This window comes from Manis javanica, chromosome 7 (genome assembly GCF_040802235.1).
Source record: "Manis javanica isolate MJ-LG chromosome 7, MJ_LKY, whole genome shotgun sequence".
NCBI lineage: Eukaryota > Metazoa > Chordata > Mammalia > Pholidota > Manidae > Manis > Manis javanica.
The window spans coordinates 26,445,953-26,466,335 of NC_133162.1; the positions used below are offsets into that span (position 1 = coordinate 26,445,953).

Here is a 20,383-nt window from a genome sequence, read left to right on the forward strand (position 1 = left end):
TATAAAAAATAATATAGTACTTTGCTCAAAACAACAATATTTAATCAGTGGTTTAGGAGTAGAGTCCACTCTTGCCACTGTCTCCTCAAATAGCAGCCGTAGACCCTTAAATGTCCATAGGATTTTTAAACACTTGAGAAGAGGGAAAAAAAACAACAATCCAATTGAAAGTGAGCTCAGAGTTCTAAATATCAACAGAATAAAAAGGCAAAAAAAAAGGGGGAGAAAATATTTGTAAATCATATATCTGATAAAGGATTAATATCCAGAATGTAGAGAGAAGTTGTAAAACTCAACAAGAAAAACAAACAACCCAATTCAAAAATGGGCAAAGGACTTGCATAGATACTTCTCCAGAGGCTATAAATACATGGCCAACAAGCAAGCAACAAGATGTTCAACATCACTAATCATTTTGGAAATGTAAATCAGAACTACAAGGAGATAATAACACCTCACATCCATTAGGAAGGCTATTATTATCAAAGACAAACAAACAAAACCCAGAAAGTAACAGGTACTGGTGAGGATGTTGAGACATTGGAACTTTTGTGCACTGTTAGTGGGAATGTAAAATGGTACAGGTGCTATGGGAAAAAGTATGGTAGTGGTTCCTCAAAAAATTAATAATAGGATTAACATACAATCTAACAGTTCCAGTGCTAAGTATATATTCCCAAAAGAATCAAACACAGAATCTCAAAAAAATATTTGTATATCCGTGTTCATTGCCTTATCCACAATAGCTAAAATGTGGAAGCAACCCAAGTGTCCATTGACAGATGAAAGGATAAGCAAAATGTGGTATATATGTACAATGAAATAGTATTCAGCCTTAAAAAGGAAGGAAATTCTGACATACACAACATAGGTGAACCTTGAGAACACCTGTTAAGTGAAATAGGCCAATCACAAAAGACAAATACTGTATGATTCCACTTACATGAGACACTTAGAGTAGTAAAAATTAGAGACAGAAAGTAGAAGGGTGGTTGCCTGGAACTGGGAGAAAGGGGGAAAGGGGAGTTACTGTTTAATGGGTAAAGTTTTAGTTTTACAAGATGAAAAGAGTTATGGAGATTGATGGGGGTGATAGTTGTACAACATTATGAATGTATTTAATACCACCAAACTGTACACTTTAAAAAAATGGTTAAGACAATATAAAAAAAAAAGCCTCTTAGCCTACAAGAGATGCCTTCTTTGTTCTGCTGGCCAGAACAGAGAGGTCCCTCTAAAGTTTAGCAATAAACCTGCTTGGACTGTTAAAAAAAAAAAAAATGGTTAAGAAAGTAAATTTTATGTTACCTATATTTTACCACACACACAGAAAAGGAAAAATGATCTGGTAATCACCCATGTAAATCACTATCTGCAAGGCAAAATAACAGAAAATCCATATATATATTATTTGGCTTCTATTTTTCACAATTACATTTGTAATGTTAAAATTTGCAGTTGATGTACTCATTGCATTACATATATTCATCACATTCTAACTGGAGAGTTACTTTATTTTTAGATCCAGAAATTATTTTAACATATGAGTTTATCTGAAAATTTCCGTGCAAGTATGATATAATAAGTGGAGTACAGGCTCATCCCTGTGCTTTAATAAACTTAGATATTAGTTATATATATTTTTGGTTTCTATCAAGTATTATATTTTAAAAGATATTAAAAGATAAATTGTGTCACTTTAAGGCCCTTGCACTTTGGTGGTTAACATCTGTATGACTTGTGCATCACCTCTAGTTGACTTGGCAGGCCAGTACCCTAAAGCATTCCTTTGGGCAGAAATCTCTTGTGAGATTTAACTTGATATTTTACATTCTGTGGTAAGTGCTTTAAGGTAAAGGTTCCTAAAATTGAGAATAAGAAGAAAAAACATGCTATGTTACAAGCAAGGTACAGAAACTCAGTAACTTCAGAGTTCTGCTTTTTCTCCCCATTTGGGGGGCTGAAAAAAAGGGAATGTAAGACTATCTACAAAAAATGAGACAGGTATAATGACTATAAAGCATCACAAATAAGGAAAGTAGTAGTATATGCCATTATAAAAGAATCAGACAAAAGAGGGGAAATGTAGACATTATGCCCACAAAATCAATTTGTGTATTTAACCTTTTTTAAAAAGAAGATATAGATCAATGTTTTAAATGCCTTATATAATAAAGTTAAGCCAATATTCAATTAAACCAGTATCCAACTGTAAACTTAAAATTTGTAAGTAACTATTCCCAGACCATGAAGCTCCATTCTCCTTTAAATAAAATGCCATTTCAGATAATCTAAACCTTATAATTCAACGTAAGGTCCTACATTTCAAAATTAACTATATTCTGTTAAAAAGTCATTATAATAAACTTGGGAGCCTAATTACTTTTTGGTGGAAGTTTTTTTTATATTGAAGACATTATAAATCACATTTTTACTCTACAGGTGCTTGGGATGAAACGAAATTGATGGTAAACTCCTCATGCTAAATTACAGAGTGAAAAATTGTGATCTGAACCAACAGCACAGGTGGTAATTATCTAGCCCATATCTATAATTTTCTTCCTCCTGCCCCTCTATTTTATCTGATTTAGATGGGAAACTACTGAATGGGTATTATGAGACTGTTTAAGGTATGAAAAGACGAAGGGAGCTGAAGGATAATTTCTACCTGGGAGCAGGTAGCAGCTCCTCTCCTCCAACTTATCAAGGCAAAGGAGATAAATATATAAATATATATATATATATGTATGTATGTATGTATGTTGTCGTATAACTTTTAACAAACAGAAAAAGAGAAAAACATTGTTATAGCTAGTTCTTTTTAGATAGGTTACACTCAACATTTCTTACTTTGGACTATCCACCCTGAGAAACTGTATCAGTACAAAAAATTCAATTCTGTTGTTACATAAAATAGACACATCAAACAGCAAGATATCCGGAGCAAGGAGTTCAGTACTCTACATGTATATGTACACATGTATATACCATGTGTGTATACATACCAAAAATATATATGACTATATCCAATGTATATATATTATGCATATATATATAGTGAAAAAGACAGAAAGCCAGTGAAATAAGAGATGAACAGCTCTACAGTCTTGGGGTGGTGTGGAATAATGAAGTAGCCATGTATACCTAAGTGGTCACCTCCATGGTTCTCAAAGCCTGTATGCTCTCCAACAGCACCCAGGAGAGCTCAGCAGTACAGTAATTACCTGTATCTTTATCTATGTCTATGATGCACCCCAGTAAGCAATGTTCACAACTGCTCTGGGTCATCAAGCTAAATTATGTAAAGTAAGTTCTATCTAAAAATAACTAATGGATGCAAGCAAGACTCATCACATGCAAATTATCTGGTAAAGTTAGAGAAATAACAGGGTAGTGATGTAAGTTTGAAATATTTCTTCATGACATTCTTAATAATTACAAAAGGAAAAACTGTAACCTCACAATAGACAGATCTGGCAGATATCACCTGAACATGTATCTCTTGATATCATGTACTGAAAAGAACACAGTACTTCTGAGGTAACCTCACTAAAAATACATTTACCTCAATCTGATCATGAGAAAACAACAGACTAACCCAAATTAAGGGATATCCTATAAAATACTAGTCGGTACTTAACAAAAAATGTCAAGGTCATGCAATACAAAGAAATACTAAGAAACTGTTTCATGTTAAAGGAAACTAAAGAGATGTGACAACTGAAATTTCCAGATATTTTGGAGAGCTGAAACAATATTGATGGTAAACTCCTCTATATTGAATTATATAGTGAAAAACAGAGATCTGAGCTTAACAGAATGAGTGGTAATTACCTAGCCCATATCCACAATTTTCTTCCTTCTGACCTTCTATTTTGACTGATTTTGACAGATGACTACTGAGTGGTTATTACAGCATAATGGTGTAAAGGGTATTATTGGAACAATTGGAGAGAGTTGAATAAGGTCTGTAGTTGAGCTAATAACATTGTAGCAATGCTAATTTCCTGATTACTTTCCCCACTTCCAAAATTTACACATAGAAAAATTCACACTTTTTGGGTGTATAGTTCTATGAGGTTGGACAAAAACATACAGCTGTGTAGCTACCATGACAATCAATGTGTAAAATGGGTCCATCATTCTCAAACCTACGTTATATTGCCCCCTTTACGGTCAACCCTTTTCCCCAGTGATGACTGATTTATATATTTCTCTCAATAGTGTTGTCTTTTTGAAAGTGTCATAAAATGGAATCATATATATAATGGAATTTTTTGTATCTGTCTTTGTCCCACTTACCATAATATATTTGAGATTCATTTGTGTTGTTTCATATATCAGTAGTTCTTTCCTTTTTATTGCCAAGTAGTGTCACTGTATGGATGTGCCACAGTTTGTTAATAAATTCGATTTTTTGATTTTGATAATGTGTACTATGGTTATTTAAAAGCTGTCCTTGTTCTTATGAAAGATAATGAACATTTAGGGGTAAAAGGACATTATGTCTCTGTCAAATGGTTTAGACAAAATAAGTGAGTGCACATAAGTATGTATAAACAGAGATAAAGCAGATGTGGTAACATGTTGACATATATAGGGAATCTGTGTGAAAAGTATAAGGGGATTCTTTGTACTACCCTTTCAGCTTTTTTGTAAATCTTAAATTATGTCAAAATAAAAATTAACAAATAAAATGGAAGTCCAGAAGAAAATATGTTAAGAAATGGAAAAACAGAAGTCAGATCAATGAAAAATAAAATTTGAGGGAAGAGTTCCATCAAATATAAATAAAAGTTATATTCTACCATTTAACCTTGAGCTACCTAGAAAAACCTGACTGCTCAGGACAACTCATTCACAACACTCAGATGGGACTTTTCATTGTAGTAAATTATTTGCAGAATGTGTTTGTAGTCCTGTAATAGCAATATTCTATAAGTAGTAACATTATATTAAAACATTTCTGAAAAAGATGCTAAATAACTTACCTTTTATACTGACTCACATATTTATCTCTTAGCCCAGCACTTACTAGCTTAGAATTAGAAGGGACAAAATAAGCTGAGGATGAATAAAAAAAGAAAAAAGAATCACATCAAAAAAAGTATTCAGATGACAGAGCTAAGTAAACTGTCTCAAAATCAATATATCCAAATTTAAAGCATTCTTTCACCATTTTCCCCTATTCTAGGCCAGCTCTTTCCCTCCCAAATTTTCTTTTCATCCCAGACTTAAATCCTCAGAGTCAATTTTTACTCACTCCCTCTTTTTTAATTTGACTATGTCTAGTCAGTTTCACATCTTCAATTTTTCCAAGTCATCTATTTTAAGAGATCCAACCCTATTTTTGCATCTCCACTGCCTCTACTCTAGTCCAGACCATCAACAACTCTTACAAGTGCGACTACAATTCAGAAGGCTGACCTCCTTGCCTCAATCTGTATATAATGAATTATTCTATATACTATGTCAGAATCATCACTCTAAAAAGATGTTACCATCCCCCACCCCGGCTTAAAACCTTTTATAGCTCTGTCACCTACAGGGTAAGTCCAAACTTCTTAGTATAATATCCACTGTCTGGCCAATCTACCTTCTTTCTCATCAGTCTTTTGCACCATTTGCATGAAATTATTTATCATTTTCCAAAATAAGAAAAGCAGTCTCTCATCCCTGTGCTTCTACTAATTCTATTCCTCAATGCGCAATAGACTTCTTTCCTGATCTCTTCATCTACTAAAATCTTCATTCAACAGTCAATTAAAATGATACCTTCAACAGGCACATGAAAAGATGCTCCACATCGCTAATCATCAGGGAAATGTAAATCAAAACCACAAAGAGATATCACCTTACACCAGTTAGAATGGCCACTATCCAAAAGACAAGAGAAACAAGTGTTGGTGAGGATGTGGAGAAATGGGAACCCTCCTACACTGTTGGTGGGAATGTAAATTGATGTAGCCACTATGGAAAGCAGTACAGAAGTCCCTCAAAAAAAACTTAAAATAGAAACACCATATGACTCAGCAACTGCCCTTGTAGGAATTTATGCCAAAAAAACAAAATCTCTGATTTGAAAAGATATATACACCCCTATGGTTATCGCTGCATTATTTACAATAATCAAGATATGAAAGCAATCTAGGTGTCTATAAATAGATGAATGGATAAAGAAGATGTGGTATATATACACAGTGGACTATTATTCAGCCATTAAAAAAAAGAAATTCTGCCATTTGCAACAACATGGATGGATCTAGAGGGTATTATGCTCAGTGAAATAAGCCGGGCAGAGAAAGACAAATACCATATGATTTCACTTATTTGTGGAATAGAAAAACAAAGCTAAACAAAATGAACAATACAGCAGTAGACTCAGAAGACACTGAGAAGGGACTGATGGTTACCATGGGGCAGGAGTTGGGGTGGGTAGGGTGAGGGGGATAAAGGGGCACAAAAATTCTCAACCATAATGTAGGTTGGTCACAGGTATAGTAGTACTGCGTGGAGAATATAGCCAATGATTTTGTAACATTTTCCTACGTTGGCAGATAGTAACTGCACTAGTGGGGGTGAGGATTTCATAATATGGGTAACTGTTGAACCACTGTGTTGTACACTCAAAACCAATATAAGATTGTATATCAACGATACTTCAAACAAAAAAAAGATACTTCTCTGAAAAGCCTATGCTTATCCCCTCCTACTCCCCAACTCTTGTCCTACCTACCCCCAGTTAGAATTAATTACTCTGAATTATAGCACTTTATTTCTATTTTGGCACCTATCTATGTTATATCTCTATATGGACAAGCTTCCACACCCCCACATACCCCAACCACATATAATGGTAAATTCCTTCAGGGCAGGGTCAGTTTCTATTTCATCTTTATCTTCCAGTGGCTCAGCACAAAGCTTGGAAACAAAATGTGAGTTTTGAAATGTTTGTTGGATTGAGCACTATTGCCAGATTAATTTTTCTTAAATGCCACTACTGTCATGGTGGTCATCTTCCCTCAAAAACTTTAAGTGGGTCTTTGTTTTTATGAAATGAAATATGAACTTCTAGTTTGGTTTTCAAAACCTTCCAGAAATTTCTGCTATATTATATCAAGTTATTTCCCTCAACATACATTTTCTGCCTTGATTAGGCAAGTCTCTTTAGAGTCTCACAAACATGTGATGTGATCCTGAAGTTTTCAGTCTGGAAAGATCCTTAATTCTAGTTTAATTCAATCAACAATTATAAACACAAGAAATCATTTAATCTATTCAAGTCCTACCCATTCTAAAATGATTTTCAACTGTCATCTTCTCTAAGAAACTACACAACTAATCTACCTTACTCTACTGGAAATTCCTTAACATTCTGATCTTGGTCTACACAATATGGCACTTAATTAGATAAATGGTGCATGTTACTCTTAACTACCCAGTAAGATTGGGCAAAGTCTTTGTGGCTCCCTCTACCTTACAATATATTATACACTATAGAGATAATAAGGGCTTAATAAATAATTGAAACCCAACACTCACACTGGCCAGCTAACTTTAAAAATGGTTTTAACAGCAGAGAACCCTTAAAGTGATAGCCCAATTACAGTCAGTCCTACCATCTCACCATTTACAATGTCAGTAAGTTTTTGCAAATAAAGTTCTACAGAAACTTAGCAACCTTGATTTACTTTTTATCTATAGCTGCTTTCACACTGAGTAGTCACAACAGAGAGCATATGGCCCACAAAGGCTCAAGTGTTTATTATCCGGTCCTTTACTGATAGTTTGCTGACCCTTGATTAAGAAGGAAAACTTCTTCTGTGGATGAGCAAAGCATTCAAACCTTTTCAGAGGTTTTTTTGGTGCCCAAAACAAGAAGCAGAGAGAGGTTTTGATGGTAGCACACAGCAGATTTATGGCTGGAGCAATATTCTCCACGACCAGTAAGTGGCTTATTTACTGTTTTCAGTTATCTATTCGAACACACAACTCCTGATGACATGGATAATCAAGAGTTGATTATATAATCAAATGAAAAACTAAACTAATTTGCACAGTGATGAAAAGCCAAGCCACTCATAATGATTTATAATAATTTTTGAGTAAGCATCTTACTCAAGGTTGGATGGTGAAACAGAGCCTGAGCCTGTGTGAATAAACATCTGTAATAAATAAAATAACCAGCTCCAAAACTAAAAGTAACATTTATTTTCCACCTAAGCCACATTCTTCACTGGGAGAATCCAAAGGACTCTCTGTAACTAGGAAAATTATGTCATTTTAGCAAAGCAGGTAAACTGTGATGAATCAAAACTCTTGTTTTGGACATATTTTAAAAATGGAATCATTTGTTCATCATCATATAGAATGACAACTCACATGAAGACAAAAATTTTGAGACCAACTTCTAATAGCTAGTTGCAAATATCATATAGTGGGCTTGGCTGGTAAATTAGTAATTGAATTACTATTTTTCCCATTAATTTATTATATGACTTGGAGCTAATTATAGCTTCCAAATATATATGATTTGCAGTTTACAAAAACAGGCACAATTATTTGTCCATACAATGTTAAAAGGTAATTATGTTAAAAGATACTTTAGCTGCATGGATAAAAATCAAGTTCTTCAATGAAAAGTGAGAAATAAAACACTCCATGTCTGTGTGTAAATAAATTTTAATTAATCCTTCTAAGGTACAATGGGGAAAACTTAGGTCATTTAAGTTCAGAAGCTTATTGAAGAATCCTATCAAGGACCAGTTTAGGGAGGACCTGAATGAAGTATCCTTATAAGATACAATTCTCTGGCATGTTTTCATGCACATTGCTTCTCTAACATGCCACAACCACATCAAAGCCTCCCTATACTGCTAAATTTCAACAAGTCCACCAGTTGAAGCTTTCAAAGGTGATATTTTCTAGTAATACACCAATCCAAGCATAGTGCTAGGAAACACATAATGGGAGGCACTCTAGGACAACCAAACACACAAGACTTCCATTAGTAGTGCCTTACTCCCTAGGACAGAAGTAAAAAAAAACACCAAGTAGGTTTTCCCCCTGCTACACTGCCCGACACACTCATTGTGAAATACTACAGATGCAGCCTTTGTCAAAATGAAAAGGGATTGTGTACTTGAAAAAAAACAACTATTTTTTATGCTTCCAAATTCTTAATCCTGTTTGGAGCTGTCAGTGGGGGTTAATGGAAGCCTTGGATAGGAGAATTCCAATCTGGTTGGCAGATGGATAGGTTGGTTATAGCTGCATAACTATGTCTTGCCTGCAGGCACAATTCAGAACACTGTTAAAGCAATATAAAGTCTCTGTCAAGCTGAACCATTTGGATCAGTAGCAAGGAGAAATAATAATAAAAAAGAAGTTCATTTCTAGGCCTTGTGCATTTATGCTAGTATGCAGAAACTGATTAATTGTCATAGTATGCTGGTCTTCTACACTTCAGATTTCTACTTCTGGAGTAGATTTTGCATGCTAATATAATCATTCTCCCTCTTGAGACATTAGCAAATAATCAAATGAAAAACAGGATCATAATTTACTGAGATTCAAGCAATTCTCTATGCAAATTTGACTTGTTATTGCTGCTGCCTCGTTAATCTGAATGCCTTTGACAAACTCCTTTGATTTATGAACTCATGACAACTCCAATGTGTATATATTTTGCTAGATTGACATTATCATTAAGAGTGGGTGGACTGAGCTCACATGAATGGCTGATTTTATTCGCTGGTGTCTGCTGCTCAACAGCTGAGCATCTCCTCCTCACAAAGCCCCTGAGCGTCAGGCTCTTCCCATCTTCCCATCCATTCATCATCTCGATGTTAATTGGCCCAGGCTTTAAGCAAATTTTCAACACGATTTAAAGGCACGATGACACTGATTACTGACCCTCTGCCATACGGTGCCTATTGATTAACCTGACAGAGATGATGAGCTTAAGGGAAACTAGGTGTGTGGGGACCTCAGGGGGAAAAATATATTGTCTATGCAGGCAAACACTTGTCATTACTTCACAAGCCAGAATTTGCAGAGCACACATTCTTAAAACACACTACTGCTTTAACACCTACAGCTAATGTAGAAAGTGCTTTCTGTATTCAGAGATATTACAGATATGTTATGTCAAAGCACATGGCACATTCAGTATTTAGAAGAACTCCCCAGATAGATGAATGCCTTTCAACCAATTATGCTTGCACTGGCTGATGTATTTATTTTAAGTTAAATTCAAAGAAAGTGCTGGGTGGCCTGATAGTGTTGTATCGTATCAGAAAACAAATAGAAAAGGAAAACACTAGGTTCTTGAAAATAGAAAGAGAAAGGAAGGACAGAGTAAAACTGTCAGCTGCCATTCCACCACTACTATAATATAAGCTGCCATTCTATCACTTAAGAAGTACTCTCAAAAAAGGAAGAAAAACAACCTCATTTTATAAATTATTTTGCTTGTTAAATATTGCAACCTGATTCCAACAGTCAAACTATTCCTGGTACAGAAATTACCCATAACTGAATGTTTTTAAATAAAGCTAAGTAATATTTAAGTCTAACAAACATATCCCTTAAATTCTTGCTTGCCCATTTTCAACAACTGCTCTATAAAACTGCTGTACTTAGGAAAATTGTACAGGATATTAAAAGTTAAGCTTCCTGAGAAAATTAAATGCTCCATTATTTGAAAAAAAATATGAAAGTTCACAATTCATAGTTACTGAGAACACATTAGTAACAAAAAACAGCTTTAAGATATTGTTAGATCTGTAAATTTACACAAGCAAAGTCAAGCAGCACACTGTTAGGGATCAAATATAAACCATCTTTAGACAGGAAAGGTTCTTATTTAAAACAAAGCTAACAAAATATGCTCCCTCTGGCCACACAGACCACCTTATTTACTTACGAGTCCTGGTGGTGAGGGCAGCCAATATACAATTTTAAACACGGAGATTTTGGGAGCAGCACTAACAGTTATTTCAAAGCTAAAATAGAAAACTGAACAACAGCCCGACTGTAGTCTCTATTACAGTGACATGGGCTGTTAATGTAAGAGATCAAATGTTTTTCAAGTCAAACAGCATTGGTGCCTGTTACACAGGAACATGTAGCTTTACTCCCTAAAAAGCCTGCCTCCTTCTCTTTTAAGATAAACAAGCTCAACTCAGCACTGAGATACTCTGATAAGAGGACTGGAAGAGCTGAGCTGTGCCTGAGAGCAACAAGGCAAAGGCAAGGGGCAGCACCGCTTTACTGACTTTTTTAAGTTATACAATATACCATAATACAACATTTTAATACTTCACCATTACAATAATAGTATAGGAGGACGAATTTCTATCAATAAACATGGGAACCAATTTAAAAAAAAGCTAAAAACCAGTTATCTGTATATTGTGAATAGAAGAGATATTACACAGCTGTCCAAACATTCAGCTTGGGGACTTCTTAATCAAAGGTTTGAACATCAACTTAGCAATGACTATGAGTATATAAAAGAGTTTCTAATTATGTGAATATGCTCCATACCAAAGTGGTCTACTTAAAATCCCAAGGTTTTTGACTCTAAATGTTTGATTTAGAAACAAATGAAAACTACGCTGATGGATGACTGTAATGGTGTATGTGGTGGGGACTTGATAATGGGGGTAATCTAGTAACCACAATGTTGCTCATGTAACTGTATATTAATGATACCAAAAAAAAATGCCCAAAATAAAAAAAACTTCATACCTTGCCCTTTCAAATAGTCTTTTTATATTTTATTCTGCTTAACATCTCAATGCAGTCATCAAACCACATATTGCTTAATATTTTTAAATCCCAATAAGCTCAGAAAGGAGGCATTTATATATGACTGTAGATTGTTTTTCTTGACAGAAGTAGACTGAAAAAAAATGCGTATCTTGTATATGTTTATATCATTATTTAAAATACAATGACAATGCAAAAAGTAGCTATAAATAAGCATGGTAAAATTAATAAAAATTCAGCAGGGGGATTTGGATAGACATACATTATGAAAAAAACAAGCTCCCTATGTGAATAAAAGTATAACTAGTTTGATTTACCTCCTTTACCTTTAATCCACATGAATCTTAAAGAAAATTTTTTTCTTTTCAAGATACTACCTTTATGATTATGTGTTTAGGACAAATCCTTTCATGCAACAATATTACCTGCTGCCATATTTATACAGTATTTCATCAAGAGATCCTCTGCATATAGTTTTGGGTAAGTTAAGAGGAAAACATTTGCTTCTACTAATAAAGACATCTGGTCATTTTTGTAACTCAAAGACATCTGCGTTCTCTAGATCTTCCTGATTTCTCAAAATGGGGTTGAGAACTACAGAACCCTTAGGACATACACCAAAATCCTTTCTCTCTGCAAATTAGTTATTTCTATCATCCCTGTTTCTGATTTTTTTCTGCTAAATGACTTTCATCACCTTGGATATCTTCCTTACAATTCAGTAATACCATGAAAGAAATTTAAATTTATAATTGTAGTAACTTATCTAGTAATTCTGAAAAAAGAAAATAATGTAGATTTTGTGTGGTTCTTTAGATTAAGAACAGTCATGGTGTGGGAGGTAGTGACATCATAAGCAAATCCTATTTTGTAGGATTTGTTCCTTTAAGTTGATAAACTGTTTAATATCTCCAAATGTCTACCCCTTTTGGAATGAAAATAAAATCACCCAAGTAAATAAAGTAAATTTCTGAAAACCAAATTGGGCCAGGTTAAAATTTATGTTTAGGTACATATTTCTATTGTGACCTGGCCTTATTTAACCACTCTCTTGTTTTCTTAATAAGAAATTATTATTCTGTGAGCTTAATATTCTGTGGATTTTCCCACTAATTATACAAAGTCTTAATGAATTTTCAGGTTTTTAAAATTACAAATACCATCTCCTCTCATTGACTTATATAGATTTTTGGTTCCCAAGGATTAAAAAAAATGGTCCAACATAGGTCTTGAAGGGTATACCTTAAAGAATAGCAACTTAGTCATAAGAAATCAAATATCACACTTTGCTTTACATCCCTTGCTTTCCTCTTAAAATGCCAAGTAGATCAACTAACCTCCTTATTCAGGATACTTGAGTTTAAGCTGTAACTTTTATTTTTACTGTAAATTTTGTTTCTCATTTTCTGTTCATCATTGCTACAGAAATTTAAAACAACAGCAAAGGAAAATATGTTTTTAAACAGAAAACAGGTAATATAATTCACACTGATTCCATTTTCATAGGTCTCTAAGTAGCCAGACACCAAGGTAGTATTAACCTACAGGACTTAAAATAAGAGAGAAGCCTTCTATTTATGAAGGGTCAAAGGTTATAAACAATTCATGTATTCAATTTTTCATTTGTTAATATTACCAAACAACAAAGTGAAAATAAGACCAAAACAGATTAACTTGGAAGTTCTACCAGTAGTTTAATAAATTTATTTGGGGAGATGGCTAATTTTACTACCTCAGAGTTAAACAACCTTGAGGGATTGTTTCATCCCTCAAGATTTTTTTATCCCTAGATTTTTTTTCTCCTGTAACAATGAAAATGGTTTCTACTCAAAAGCTATGTTTTTGTATTATTCTAACAAAATTATTTCTCTTAGGCCTCTGGTCTTAAATTATTGGAATGCTAGAGAATGGTTATATACCTTAAATTTCCACTTTGCTAAGTATTCAAAATTTTTATTGTGCATTTCTGACAAATCCTACAAATTGTTTATGGTGTCTCTACTTTCCATACCACGACTCTTCTTAATCTGAAGAACCACACAAAAATCTACATTATTTTCTTTTCTCAGAATTACTAGATAAGTTACTATAATTATAAAAACAACCTTTTACTATCATTTAGTAGAAGAGTTTTTTTGAAAGTATTAATGATCCTTTGTTGATTAAAGAAAAAAACAGTAGGAAACATTAATCTAAACATTACAGAATTCTGTCTTGGATCAGCATCTCAATTTTAAAGTGGCCTTTTATTTATTGAAATAATCATTTTAGCATGGTTATTTAATTAAATAAATAATGATTAGGCAATTTAAATTGGGCTTATTTTAATCAATGAACTTTAAAAATCTGTTACCGTATCATCAATAGCATTTTGTTGTGTTACGGATGAAAAATTGCTTCACTAACTTCAGAGTTTGGTAATGGATGATTAGTTTGACAGGTATCAAACATTAGTTTTAATACCATAGTACTTGTTCTTACAGCACAGAACCTATAATACCTTAAAAGCCAACTTTGTTAGTAAAGTTTGTTTTGCCACAATTCCCTCGTGTGGAAACCAATGTACCTCTTGCTTCTGCAGACAACGAAGGAACAGCTGATTCAAAACCAGTTGCCTATCACTGCTGCACAAAGGACATTCTGGGTAGTGGTTCATAAAGAAAACATAGCCATTTCTAAATGCCAGTAGTTCCCAGCATCTCCTTTCCTTCTGGGTGGAATGAAGTCTGTAAGCACTGACTGGTGGGTCATTCGACCCACGAGGGCCTGGAAAGGTTTCAAGAATAACAGAGGTCATGTAATTGCCAAAAGAGCATTAGCCACTCAATCATAATGGATAATTAAATGACCTACATGATTCCTGAAATAGCTGCTCTATATTTGGTCTATTACTTGCGTCCCTCAAGATAAGCTACTCGTCTGGTCTGCCTTGACCCGCAAAAGTCTAACCTGCACCTGAAAACTAGTGCATGTTTCTACTGCTTTGTAAATTTGTGCATCTCCCCGCCACCCTCCACTTCCAAGTAGTCATGCCCCAGACTATACATTCAAGAGGATACACATAAAAAATCAATCTTGTACCCTTCTCCATATTGTGCTCTCTGTAATACAAATGACTAAAGCAAAGGAAAAAAGTTAGTAAATTCCTGGTTTAGACCTTTGGGGGACAGACAGAAGAAACATAAGAAGTACAAAGAAGGAAAGTCATGGTAAATTTTTTTTTAAGTTTTGCTCATATGCCTCCAAAGAATTTTACATTTGATTATAAAGCTAGTCAGGAATTTTTTGTGGGCAGCAAGTCATTAAAACTCTAACTGCCTAGACTGCATTTTTGATGGTGTGGACTATCAGAATCTTTTCTGGCCTAGTTTTTTAGTCTGTACAGAAAGCAAACTGCCTCTCAACAAAATGAAATATACATGGAACCAACTGTTTATATAATAGCAGTAGCAAAAGGAACAAGAATCTATATGCTTCACATTTTCATCTTTCTAAACAGTTAAACAATCTCACTGTTAATATCTGATCAAAAAATACAACCGAATAGAAGCCAGCTGCATGAAATGGCAAAACTGTACCAGAGAATATTCTTCTTTAGGAGAAAAAGGACTGCCTATGGCCCTTGAGGTAGCTGCACTTCAAGCAAATGCTATAGAAAGAGACGAGAGAGAAGTAACCAAAGACAACTCCGCAATAATGGCAAGGGACAAGGGATGTGAGGGACAAAGAATTCACATTTAGAATAATACCTAGGAGCCTAGTAGGATTTTTCCGTTTCCACAGGAAATTATGTAGCTTGAGGCTACTGACTACCCTGATCTCTTACTAGGACATGAATGGCTTATTAAACCTAGAACGTATCTGTTTTAGTTAACTTCTGGGCAGGGAAGGGGTTAGAGGGGGAGAAGAGAACAAAATGTACTTAAATGCTGAATTTTTTCTCCAGGCTGAATGCCTTTCATCCAATAAGACATTCAAAGCAGTGACCCAGCAAATGGATTGAAAAAGCAATCTTCCATCCCAGTGCCACATTATCATTCCTATTCAGTATTCTCTGTGAGATATCTCAATCAGCTGTGTGTAAGTGACAACGCAGCCCATTGCTGGGTTAATTAAACATTTGACTTTAACACCCTCCCCGTCATTAAGCGAATAAAAACAGATAATTCAAACTGCACTTCATCCTCAGGGTACACAACACACATGTCAAAATTAAGAGAGTCCAAGGCCTGTGGGGAATTCTGTTGGGGCGATAATCAGTTTAAATCTTATCTGGTTTATCAATTATTCTATTGATTAAACCAAAGCAGTTATACACAACTCCTCTGCCACATGGGATTGATGTCAGCAGAGCAAGAAAATAACTCCAGGAGGTTCCAAACTGATTTAAAAAGAGACCAACAGACAGACCAGTAATAGTCGATTATTATATACCAGTGATCCATATACCGAAGAGTTGATTCTTAGTTTCAGGCAGGTGAAATGAACTGTTTCCAATCACTATGTCTCCCCTGCTATACCTTACCATTGGCTTGAGTAAATTTATGTCTTGGAAGATCCACATATTTTTCTACTGGTTTAAACAGAAGCCAGCATATTTGGCAGTTGAAATATTTTATAGTTACTGATTCAACTGCTAACAGAGAGAATCTCAAATAAGGAAACTTACTTTTTTCCTAATCTTCTTACCTGTCTGCATGTAACCAGAAACATGCAGATGAAAGAGGAAATACCTGAGAGTTGATTCTCCTAAAAATATGCAATCACTCATATTCCAGTGTCCTGAAACACCATATTCTTGAGGAAGAGAACCTAAGAAATCAGAAAGTCCTTACCATAAATACAGACTCATGACTCCTTTTATTAATTCCATAGGCTACATACATAAAGCCATTAATAAGAATGAAAATCCAGTGCTGTATCTTCAAAAGCAATGTTGATATCCAAACCATTACATATTGAGTTTCTACCAGATTTTTTAAATCTGTTAATCTCCTGCCCAATTCAAATGTCCAGAACACTTATGAACTCAAGGCCATGTCCTACTACTATATAGGAGAAAAGCACTAATAAAAACTCCTAACAACAACAAAAAAAGCAGGGTGGGAGCTACTTCATTCCTGATATTTGTGCACTCCTACTATGCTCTTCAGAAACAAAATTTGCTCACTGCTATGATGGCACTACATGTGCAACCAACCACAATTTAACTTACTTCCTTCAGATTTTTTGTTTTCAGGCAGACTAACTAAGAAACCTGCATTAGCCTGTTGTATTCTACACCCACCACTAGAAATTCTGAGGGTGCTATTTGTAATTGTATTCTTTTTAAGAGGTTTGTTCTCTGAAGCTGTTTTCTGCTTGCAGTGTATTTTGTGTAATCAGCACATCATCATAAATACATTGGCTGTTCCCCTGAGGGCAGCTGTCAGTGTTTAATTTACAGAACAACCTGGCCAATGTGAATTTTAACACTATAGCACTATGGCAAGGAGTTACCACACTCTATGAAAAATAGGTTTATATGAATTTTTGTATCAAGAGCTGGTCCCAGGACAATTTAGGTTCTAAAAATAGACTGTTTAAATAAGTACTTTATATCTTGTATGCAATGCACTCATTCCCATTTGTTTTAGAAAGAGTCCTGAACTAACTACCAAACCCACAACTTGGGGGGCACTACCAATTCTGGAGACAAGGACTGAAAATCTATTATCTACCAGCAGGAGGCACTGTAATAAATGTTACCCATATCTTTAGACTACACATAGAGCTATCAAAAACAACACTGTTCCCTTAGAAACTGTGTAAAGGCAGAAGGGAAAACCACTTAAGACAGACTAGTCTGACATCTGTGTATCACTGTTTTTGCTCAGATGAGCTATACCTTGATGTGAACAAAGTATACTGCTTCCTTGGGGCTGCTTTTAAGCTAGACCTCTAGCTCAATGAATGGGAAAAAATACATGAAACTAATGGTTATTCACAGTCATAGTCCTCCCAAATTATATGCAAAGTGCCTGGGACATAGGTTCTCAATAAATGTCTAGTAACTACAAACTCCTTAAGTACAGGGTCTAACTCTTAATTTATGCCCAATACTTTGTACAGTACTTGGCATATAGAAGGTACTCTGTAAATGAATTTAATGAATTGTGGTTAGTTATGAATAGCAATGTTATTTGTAAAGCTTTAGATCTATATGGTGTCGAAATATATTTTCTGAGTCAGTAAAATGCCCTTAAGGCCTGTATACAGAGTATATAGGAGTGTATATCATGTATTTTAGTCATTTTAATCTAAGCTATTTGTAAAAGAAACCTAATTAGCTCAATCTGATAATAAAAAACAAACTAGCCTATAAAATATTGGACTATCCAAAGTTACATTTTATTTAAATATCATATAAAAGAGATTAAAACTTCTATATACTTTGTATTTCTTTCATATAAGATTGAAAGGTTAAATGCCCAGAAAAGTAACCAATAGCACTTTTCCATTACTGACGTGGTATTACATGCAGTTACACATTCTATAAATGAAATGATTATACATAGTATTTTTCTGTTAAAGACTATTTTACAAGCTAAAATGCCTTGAGTTAAATACTGAATCAAAATAATAGTTCATGCTGAGTTCTCCTCAGTGTATTTGCTTTTAAAGTTGTACAGAATAATATTTTCATGATGTTTTACAAAAATCATTATATTGTGACTAACAAACTTTTTTAGAAAAGGAAATTACTTCACCTCAGAGAATTTCACACTTAACCAAATTTGTAGTAAAGCTATATTTTAAATGATTAAAGATTTGTACAATTTTCTCTGATACCTCTGTAATTAAAATATTTTCTGTAACAATTTTTTTTAAATTTAAATAACCATTATCACATATTGCAAATTTTGATAACACCCTTGACCTCAGTATGTTGATAACCAGAAAGAAGTTTTATTTAAGAACATAAACCCTATATCATTCTTTCTTTCTGTGATCTAAAACATTTCAAGAAGGTAATGCTTTTTTATATTTATGTCATGTGAAAGGCAAAATAAGAAAGAACACAATCCATTGCCTTAGTACATTTTGGATTTGTTTACACCAATTAGGATAGAAATTTTTAATTCAGCTGAATATTTGCAACTTTATACTTCATAAAAAAACCCTTATGACTAATAAAACATATCTTAATTTTTAATGGCAAAATTAATCACATTCTCTCTTCTTAGAACAGAATTACAAAAATACATCCTGAGACCTTTTGAACTAAACTGGATGGGGTTAGACTGAGGTCACACTAGATCAGATGACTGCTTTCTCTCTTCCCTGGAGACCACATAGTAGTTCCATAGGCTGCCATTAGATAGCAGCACAGTACACACCATCAGTCATATCAACCACAGTCTCAGTTAAGGTTGTAATAGTTTCAGTTACACACACACACACACACATACACACACACAGATTCTAATTTAATTAGTGCAGTCAGCAACTCCAGAAAAGAGTAATTCAATTAGTGCATTGTGGAGCTCTACAATACCTCTAAGCAGATGTTCGCCATATTCAGGAACTGGAGCTAGGTTTAAAATACCTGTAACACTCAGATATGCCACTATACTATGTCATTTGTCAAAGTGCTTACAGATGCCTTTCTAGCTTCAAAGAAAAGGTGAGGAAACAAACCCAGGTTAAGTCCCTACAGATTTTTCCATCATCTACACTCAAGAAATATATTTGCTTTTAGGCTACAGAAATTAAATTACATAATCCAAATTCTGTTCAAAACAAGATGTGTCACTGTATTCTACACTATTACACATTTTTACAGCACTGCCTCTAGTTATGCATACCACAGTGTAATGAGGACACTGTCAAGATGGAATGCATTCACAAGAAAGTACAATAAGAATGATAACCTCCTTCACCAAAACAGGTGATTATGAAAATGGCAGGAATGATTATTAATATTTTCCAAAGAAATACTAACAGAACCAGGAATATTCAACCTGGGAACAGAAAATTTAAGCAACATGACAGCTATCCTAAAACATAAAACTATATGAAAAAGAAAACAATTACTTTATATTACTAGGCATAATTACAATCAGGTCAACAAAAAGTTTGACTCATTCTTGAAGGTAAACTTTCTAATAAAATACAGTGAGAAAGAAAACAAGATGCCTCAAGTAGTTTACTTGCCAATAATGACAGTGATAAAGCAGATATTAGATGACACCCTGCCAAAAACACTCTACTTCTTACCTCCATAAAACCAGAATCAGGACCTAATCCGAATCTTCCTTACAAATGGCATTCCACAAACCACAAACACTGGAGATAGGATTTCTGTATGAACTAGACTGCCTTCTGGATGTCCCTTTCAATGATGAAATTCTATGGTTCTATGAATACACTGGTTTTTGCTCATGAGGCAAACATGGACTTGTAAGTAATAAAGCTAATCATTATTATGGAGATTTGGCTGTCTAAAAGCCGATGGGCTGTGAGGCACTTTCGTAGTGACTGATACATTAATAATACACCAAGGGAAGAAGAAATTTTGTACAATTTCTTTGTAGTAAGATTTAGGAGATTCCATAAATTTATGTAT

General features: G+C 34.3%; 1 protein-coding gene across 11 annotated transcripts in view; it reads right to left on the minus strand.

Moving 5' to 3' along the window:
- The window catches only part of BTRC (beta-transducin repeat containing E3 ubiquitin protein ligase), a 252,032-nt gene that overhangs the window by 100,702 nt on the left and 130,947 nt on the right, over positions 1-20,383 (minus strand). The window lies entirely within an intron of this gene.